The sequence below is a fragment of the Lathyrus oleraceus genome, chromosome 3 (genome assembly GCF_024323335.1).
Source record: "Lathyrus oleraceus cultivar Zhongwan6 chromosome 3, CAAS_Psat_ZW6_1.0, whole genome shotgun sequence".
In the NCBI taxonomy this organism is placed as follows: Eukaryota; Viridiplantae; Streptophyta; class Magnoliopsida; order Fabales; family Fabaceae; genus Lathyrus; species Lathyrus oleraceus.
This window is the reverse complement of record NC_066581.1, coordinates 275,314,181-275,323,674: the sequence shown is the minus strand read 5'-3', so window position 1 is coordinate 275,323,674 and position 9,494 is coordinate 275,314,181. Positions and strand designations below refer to the sequence as shown.

At 39.3% G+C, this 9,494-nt stretch overlaps 1 long non-coding RNA gene across 1 annotated transcript; it reads left to right on the top strand.

Moving 5' to 3' along the window:
• Positions 1-4,345: 4,345 nt before the first annotated feature.
• LOC127126965 (uncharacterized) lies at positions 4,346-6,127 on the top strand. The gene is made up of 3 exons (XR_007805162.1): positions 4,346-4,894; positions 4,980-5,177; positions 5,300-6,127. It is a non-coding gene; the product is annotated as an uncharacterized LOC127126965 (long non-coding RNA).
• Positions 6,128-9,494: the final 3,367 nt, after the last annotated feature.

Here is a 9,494-nt window from a genome sequence, read left to right as displayed (position 1 = left end):
TAATGGATGACTCACTATACGGTCTAGCGTATGACCCGGTGTGACACCCATGCCTTCAGATATCGTCTAATGTACGACGCACTCTGAAGCTCTCATCATCAAACTTCCTGGATGACATCTTTAAGCCCACCTCCATCAGGAATAACTTCTGATTAACAAGTGCAAATTTTTAGGGCATTCTAATGTTCAATAATCTTCCACCTCCAGACCACGAATGGCGTACATACCATTCTAACTCTCTCGGTTCAAGAATATTGAACAGGGGCAGCTGTCATACCCCAAAATTTGCCTGTTAACATTACAAGGCATTTTTAAGGCACCCCAACTTATTTTTCAAGGCATTAATCTCAAAAGAACAAAGGCCCAGCACACAGATGGCCAAATCCAGAAAATGGCCCAAACTGGCTTGCTCGCTAGGCGAGCAAATCCTTCGCCTAGCGAACCCCTCGCTACAATACTCGCCTAGCGAAGCTTGCGAATACCAGAAAATTCTGGGCTTCATTCTGAGCCCATTAGGTCACAATAAACCATTATAAATACCAACACTTCAGTCAGGAAAAGGGGAACGAAAACGGAAGGAAACAACAGAGGGAGACGAACCGGAACCCTAGCAGTCAAACCTTGGAGGCTACCCGAGAGAATTCAGAGCAACCCTAAAGGAAACCCTGAAAGAAATTCATCCGCACCGAGGTTACCGCCGCCCAACTCAATCCGACTTACCAATTCAAGGTTGCAATTCAATTGCAAACAGGTTTGCATTACTATTACCGCTTTATGTTCTTAATTTGCATGTGATATTATAATTGAATTCATAAACATATTTGAGGTTTTGCATATGAATTTAAGTGTGCCTGAATATTGTGAATGCTGAACCATGTAAATTGTGTATCGGACGCCATAAGGCGTGCAGCAGGCTGAGGTCATACTGTTCTGAAATTCAAAATCCGCAGCCGCTCGCTAGCACATCGCTAAGCGAGCATGTAGCGAGTATTCGCTAGGCCTTCGCTAGGCGAGGCAGAGGCGAACGTGACAGTCGCTAATATTTTGGGTGTTCTGTTCTGTGCTTATTTGATCTGTTCTATGATTATCATGCGTTATTTTGCCTGACATTCCTACTGTTGTGTTTCCTTTTGCGGTGTAATCCTCGATTGCACCCCCATTTGGTATTCTGACCTGTTTGCTGAATATTGTAAGGACTCACATAATCCCGAAGAGGGCGGCTTGCTAGGTATCCCACTTTATTTGTGGGATACCCTTGTGGAGATTTATCCTATTTACTTAATTGATTTTAATGTGGAGATGCATCCTATTTATTTAATTGATTTTAATGTGGAGATTCACCCTAATTACTTAATTAATATGGACCTAATTACCTAATTGATTACCACTACCTAATCGATTGCCTTTGAATATGTGATCTTGGACCTCTCTTTGTTGCCTTACGATATTATGGTATTATGGTCATTGTCGCATTACGCGAAAAACCGGCGGGAAAAAAGAACAACAGAGCCGCCACCGTGCGTTATTTATCCCAAAAGAGGGAAAGGAAACGCTCAGAGTAAACCTGGAAAAAGCATGGTCTCGCGACCAAAGAGAATGGGATCGGGAGTCGGTTATGCGAAGGGAAGGTGTTAGCACCCCTACGCATCCGTCGTACTCGACGGGATCCACGCACAATAGGAAGGAAAATGGTTGCTAAAACACTGCTCACACACACTCACACTGGCTGAAAGAGACACAAGAAAACAGACTGAAACTGACTCGGCAGGATGTCGCATCCTGGGCCTACTTAGTCTATCAGGCATAGACATCAGAGTCGAAGTAGTTCGGACCGGGGAAAACATGCTCGCTAGGATGTCGCATCCTATGCATACGTATCTCCTTTGGACGAAGGAGAATCAGAGCATTCGTAGCTCGGCTAACACGCACACAAACAAACACAGGCAAAGGCAAATGTGGAGCCCGACAACCAAATGATGGAATTATGTCGGCATCCGAACCAAAACACACTCAAAAGGGCAAACATGGAGCCCGACGGCCAATCACTGGACTTACGTCGGCATCCGAACCAAACACACGCACACTGGAACCCGAATGCCACTCGATGGACTTACATCAGCTTCCAAGCACACGACAAGACAGAACAAAGACACAGACAGAAGAAGGGTCTCGATTGCAACCAGGGCAAGAGAAAGGGGAGGTCTCAATCGCAACGAGGGCGAGAGAAAAGAATTAGTGTTAATTGTTAGTCAAAACTCGACAAGACATCGCGTCTCGTGCCTACGTATCTCATCTGAACATGAGAATCAGAGTTGCCGTAGTTCGGCTAAACTATTCCTGTTGGTTTGTGTTTTTTAAGTGGATAACGTCACTACGCAATCTACCGGATGCTCGACCTTTGGAGACTTACTCACCTGTAGTAGAAGGAGTTGACGTATCCTTAAGAAGGGATAATGTTTGTTTGTGTTTTAGGAAAGCTCAAGCAAGAAAGGAAGTCCTATACGAAGGAACCGTGCTACCTTAATTGACATGCAAACGAGACTACGCGGAGTCTAGCAAACCTAGGGGATACAATCACACCACACAAACATATACAGCATGAAATAAACACACCAACAAGGGGCTCAAACATCAGGGCTAGGCTTTAGTCGAGGGGTCATATCAACCTCAACAAACAAGCCTTTGTATCGGGGTCAGGTTAGCTCTTAACCTTGCCATTGAGAGGCTAAGGTGAAGCTAGATGAAAGGTGATGAGGGGTGTGCCTCATTGCTTCTATCTCAAGTCAGAGAGACCATCAGACAAGGGAGCGTGGGTCCAGAATGGGGGGACCCTTCTACGCTCAGAACATAGACTCGACTGTACAATGTACAAGATCTTGGGCTTGGATCTCAATGCTACAACCATGTAATGGGAGCAAGGAGAAGACTCACAGAATAGTGGGGGATAGATTGCTTATCCCTACCTTCCACCAATTGCCTCAAATGAGGACTTTCCCTGCTTAGGACAAATATAAACATACATAAGCATTGCCTCTTAAGGAGGACTTCAGACAATGTGCCCGGCCCGGTAACAGCCGGGTCTCCAGACTACATGAAGAAGAAAGTTCTATACCTCAATGCCAATTGCTTATAAGCAAAGCAATGCAAGTTCTTAAGAGAACTGAGCAACTAAGGGTACCTGTGTAAATAGCTAACCAGTCAGTACACAATTCAAACAAACAATCAACAGTCAATATCACACAAACAGACAAATCCAATCAGACAACAATGAGCGATCCATGAACACAAGGGAATCCCCCATTAAGGCCTACAAAACACACAATTGTTAGCCAACAACAACAAATGGTTAAGCTCAAATGGAGGAGCATCATCACTCATGTAGATGCATTCTTGAACCTGAAATCACAATTCAAATGATAAGTCCAAACCACTAGGTCGAAGCCTAGGGTCAAAAGAGGATAAAAAATCCAAAACAGAAGCTCAAACTCCACATGAAGCTCATTTAATCAAATACTAACATGTCCTAAAATTAAGGGAGCATGCAAAATTGAATTATTTCTAAGCCTAGGGATAGAATGGTCATTTCACAATTAGGGAGTAATATTGAACTAAAATTCTACTCTAGGTAAGTTCTATTTAAAACAATTAAATTCTAAACTAATTCTAATTTCTAAAGCTAAATTAATATCTAAAATATTCTAATTTCTAAACAAAACTCCTAAGAGATTATCTAATTCTAATATTTCTAATTGTTAATTTCTAATATTCTAAACTAGTATCCTAATTAACTTTTTCTAATTATTAACAGTAACTAAACTATTAACCTATTAATCACACCTACTTATTTCTAAAAACTCTATTGGACTATACTAGAATTAATTCTAAATCCACATATTATCCTATCTCTAAAATTAATCCAAAATTACTAATTCTAATTAACTAATTCTAAAATCAATTTTTTATATTTTCACAATTAATCCTAAAATTGATGTTTCTATTTACTTCTATTATCAACTAAAATTTCTAATTAACTTCTTAGACTAATCCTAAAATTAAGCTAATTCTAACCGTATTTCTAATATACTCTACTCCTAAAATTACTTCTAATCATTAATTTCTAATATCTATAAAAGTCTATTACACTAATCAACAAATTAATCCAGAAATTCCTAATCAAATTCAATACTCCTAAAAAAGATTCTGTTCATATTCTAATTAAAATCTAATAATACCTAATTCTAAAATTAAGCTAATCTAATTTGATTAAATTCTAATTGGATTCTACCTAAATTAATTTAAAAATGGAGTGGGCCTTGTAATAGGGGAAACAGGTCCAAACCGGGGAGTTCACTAGGCCATGGGAGGTGAATGAATGGATTGCCTGGACGTTGGGCCAAAGTTCCTTGGGAGAAAGACCCGGTACTCCAAAACCACAATCCAAATGTTCTATGAAATCCCTAAAGACAGGTTCAGATGTAGAAAACCGAAACTCACCTTCAGGAGTCAAAACGACCATGAACGGAAACTGCTGGTGTAACAACCGCACATCATCGTCGTCAATACGCTACCGGCGGCGTAAAACTGCTCGCGCCTCAACCGTGCATCATCGCCGTCGATGCGTCTTCGCCAGAGTGGAACGGTTTGCGTAATGTCGTTACCAACACGTCGTCGGAGTGAAGTTGACGTCCACCTTGATCAGATCCGTAATCAAGCGATGTGTTCCACTTTCTACTTCTCTTTCTTCGTATCCTCCTTCGTCACCAGAAGAATCACACGAACCCGCGTGTTTGAGCCGTGTTGTTGTTGTTCGTCGTGGCGCGTCGTTGACCGTAACGGAGATGAAGGCGTTTGATTTTTGACCGCGATTTCGTCGTGACCGCACCGTTGTGAATTGGTACGCTCCTCTCTTTTCTCTGGTTTCAGTGGAGTAATAATTGAAAATGACGGTTTCAGTTGTTGACGATTGGAGTGTGGTGTAGGTGAAGGTTTGATGAAGGTGGAGATTACGGTTTCGGTTACGGTTTTGGTTGGTTGCAGTTATGATGAAGAGGAGTTCTTGGATGGATTCACGGTGGTTGAAGGTTTGGGTTCAATGATTCGAAGAGTTTGTGATGAGGTTGAAGAATTGAATAGGCGATGGAGGAAGAAAAGGAGAATCCCGGAAAAATTGTAGAGAGGTGAGGGTTTTGATGAAGGTTGAGGAAGAAGCTGGAAGTGGATTATTAGCTTCTCCAATTTCGTTTTCCACTTTTTTCTTCTTCTGTTTCTTTCTTGAAATGGCTTTTTTGAATTGTTGCAGGTTGTTGAAGATCTTGTGAAGGTGGAGATTACGGTTACGGATCCGTAGTGGTGAAGGTGTGGATTGGAAGGTGAAGGTTGATGTTGAAGAAGATTATGTTTATGGAATTTGGGGTTTGGTGAAGGTTTTGACGAAGAAGTTGGAAGTGGATTGAGAGTGGAGGTGGAGAAGAATGGTGAATTGTTGAATTATGGGAAAGATGATGGAAGAAAAATTGAATTGAAGGTGGAGGATGGTTCTTATAGGAGAGTAAGGTTAGAGAGATGGTTGGTTATGACAGTTGGAAGTTGTTATGAGAGTTGAAGGAGGATGAGGAAAATAGGTTCTGAAGGTGTTTTGAAGTTGGATTTCTATCTTGTGGAGTTAGTTATTCTGTTATGAGGCGGTTATGGCACTTGGCAGGTTAGTTACCGAGTCGGTTCTCACACGAAGTTAGTCATGGTTTCAGTGAGTGTTTCCAATTCTCTATTATGCTATGCTTCTATTTTGCCTCCTTTCCACTGTTATGCTTTTGCTTTCTTTTATGCAGGTTTTGTTAGAAGGTTTGTGTATTAGCTGCGCTTTGCTTGCGGTTTACCGGCTTGGCTCGCTTGTGGCTTGTTTGGCTGGGCAGCAGAATTTTGATGCATTTTATGCAGAATTTCTACATGCCTTTTAATGCAGAATTTTGATAAATGCAATGCAGAATTTTGGTTGTACTTGATGCAGAATTTTATGCAGAAAAGAATTTTTGTAATGCTGAATTTTGATGATGCAGAATTTTAATGCTGTTTTATGCAGAATTTTGGATGTGTTGCTGTTAAATGCAATGCAGAATTTTATGCAGAATTTGAAAATGCAATGCAGAGTTTTTTAGTGCAGAATTTTGTTTCAATGCAGAATTTTGTTAAAAGTTTAATGCAGAATTTTGTTAAGAGTTTAAATGCAGAATTTTTGTTTATGAAAATGCAGAATTTTGGTTTATGAAAATGCAGAATTTTGGTTAAGAGTTTAAATGCAGAATTTTTGTTTATGAAAATGCAGAATTTTGGTTTTTGTACAAATGGATATGGGTATGATTGGATAATGGCAATTGGTTTTAAACGGATAAACTAAATTGGATATGATTTGTGTTGAGTATTGGATAAAATGGATTATGGTAAAAAAAATGGATATGAAATTGGATAATGATTAAATTGGAATAAAAGTGGTTTTGAGGGATATGGAATTTGGATAGTCGTTAAAAAATGGTTAAATGGATTTGGTTAACTAGAAATGGATATGGTAATGAATGGGTTCTAAAAATAAAAGTGGATTTAGATTTTGATTAAATGGATATGGGTTAAACCAAATGGATACAAATGGATTAATGAACTTGGATTAAAATTGGGTAAATGGGTTTAATGGGCTTATGAGATTTTCAAGATGAGATATGGATATGAAAAAATGGTTAATGGGATAAACTTGTGGGTTTAACAAATGGAAATGAATGGGCTTAATGCAACCACGGTTAAATCTCCAAAACCAATTCAACTTTTCAGTAATCAACTCAGAGCATCCAACTCAACTTGAATTTCCAATATTAGTTCGGAGAAAGGACGAAATGATTTCTTCTTCAAGATAAGTATTTGCAATGACAAATGACCTTCTTTGGGACATGACGGAAGCGTCTCAAACCATCTCTCTACCTCCTAGCCCTCAGTCGACTCACAATTGACTTTTATGGGCCTCAGATGACTTGGTCATGCACTGTGGACTCCTGAGCCCCCAACCTTGGCCAAATTGCATCAAAATGAACCTTGGATCTTTTCCAACATGAAAATCCCTTGCTCTCTTGCACAGATGACTTCTTCTGATCAGTCTCGCATGATAAAATGCAATATGCTATGCAATGCTAAGGCAATGTTAATGTGATGTTAATGACCTAAAAATGAAATGAATATGCAAAAGGTAGGGTGCAAATTTGAGGTGCTACAGTCATGTCCCGCGAATGTGGGGATACACCTAGCAAAGACCCTTCGGTTAAATCATCATGTCCCTATAAAATAAATCATAGTCCCTCGGATGTTGCCTGCGAATATATGATTTTGCCCCTCGATGACCCTTCGTTGTAGCCTACGGTTAAATGATGATCGTCCCTTCGAATGCTAAGGTATCCTTACAAATGTTGCCTTTAATGACCAATCGATGACCCTACGATGACCCTTTTACATCCAAAGGATAAAACTACTTACTTCTTAATAGTAAGGACAATTTTACCCTCATAAGGATAGGAAATGCCCATAAAGGCCTTAGGTAGGTATAACCCTTAATTGCTGGCTCACCACCTAAAACATTTTTCACACCCCACACCTTTCAAAACATCTTGAGAAAATCACCACTTGGTATACATTCATACTAGAATCATTACCGAGTTATATTTTTCTAAATAACTTTCAAAACTAAACGAGATAACCACTTTGTATACATTCATACAAGAATCATTACAAAGTTAAATTCTCTTTTCAAAACATTTTTTAAGCAATTCACAAACACTTTTTTTCAGACAAACATAAGTGATCCAGCAATTAAGAGCCCATGGATAACCATGGATACAAAGGGTGCTAACACCTTCCCTTTGTATAATGTACCTCCCGAACCCAAAATCTAATTAAGGTCTTTCCTGTTCTTTTCCACCTTTCCTTATTGGATAAAAGAAAAGTCGGTGGCGACTCTTGCTAACCGCGACATTTGCTTTCCAAAGCAAAAACACACAAAGTCAGTTCACCGTATGACACATAAAATCATATCATGCATCATCATAACATTAGCATGGCATTTTTACATTTGGTTATTGGCTCACAAGCATGACCACATTCTTTGTTTGATCTTAACATTAGGGTTTTTTAATTTTGATTTACTCATCAACTAATTAAAGCATTAATAAGAGATGGTACTTAGTTGTTCCTTTGTTCATATAGGTGATCATGCCTCAATTCAAGACAAAACAAAGGTCATTTTGGTCAAGAAAGATGCAAGCGTGGTTCATTTATTCAAGGGTGGTTCATATGTTTATGCCACACCCCTCAATCTTCAAACCATCCTCAATATCATTCAAGCTTTAATCAAGTTATCTTTAAGGGGTGCTCATTCCATCATCATTTTATCTTGGGATGCAAGAGAACTTCAAGTTTGCATAAGTTGGAAAAAGTTTGGTTGACCTAATTTGCAAGTATGGTTTACTTTTGGTCCAAACCCCATAAATTCTTCAATTTTCAACCAATTGACAAGTTTCTTTCAGCCAAATGTTCATAATAAGTTCCTTTACAACTTTTCTTCAAGGCTCAAGCATCAATTCAACCCCTAAGGACCTCAATTTTGGAAAGGTCTAAGTTGCCAAATTGGGTCAAAACGTTATCATGACCCCCATTTGGCATCCATGCCATTTTCAGATCAAGCATCCTTTTGATCTCATCCTTTTGATTTCATTTGGCTCAAGTTTGGCTCAAAATGCACGATGGAATCAAAAGTTATTCAAGCATGAACATGAGGTCCCAAATGGCCCAAATATACAAGAAGTTGCTTGACCAAAGAACCTTGCCACGACCTCAACTTTACTACCATGCAATTTTCAACTCAAAGCTCATTTTGATGTGATTCCTTTTGTATTGAATTACTTGTAATGAAGTGAACAAAATGCACGAAGCAAAACAAAAAACGCACGTGGAAATTTCATTTGGTCTAGCTTCAAACATGGTGTCATGGACTTTGTTTTGCACGAATCCCAGATTTTGCAATTACATGTCATTTTGCATTTAGGGACCACTTGCACATGTGCAACTTACTCGTGACACGAAAATGCGTGCAAACAAGTTGAAAATGACCATATTTCATCAGCAACTCATGCTTTTCTCACCTGTTTTCACACGAGCACCATTTGGCAAATTTTCAACCCTAACTCACACGATTTGAGATATGTTTGACATGGGTGAGCTTCCCATTTCATTTACTATGAATAGGGGAGTGATTTTCCTTCATTTAAAAGCTTGAAAAGCCAGAAAAACCATGCCTTACTTGACCCCGATATCACTTCAAAACCAGTTTGTGGTTTCTTCGATTCAAACTCTTTCAACCTTAAATCTTTGCCCGGAAAGCTTCATCGACATCATCTGAAGCTAATTGTATCATCACTTTGCCTTGGAACTTCTTGCATTGTGCTTCCTATTTCTGCCATTGT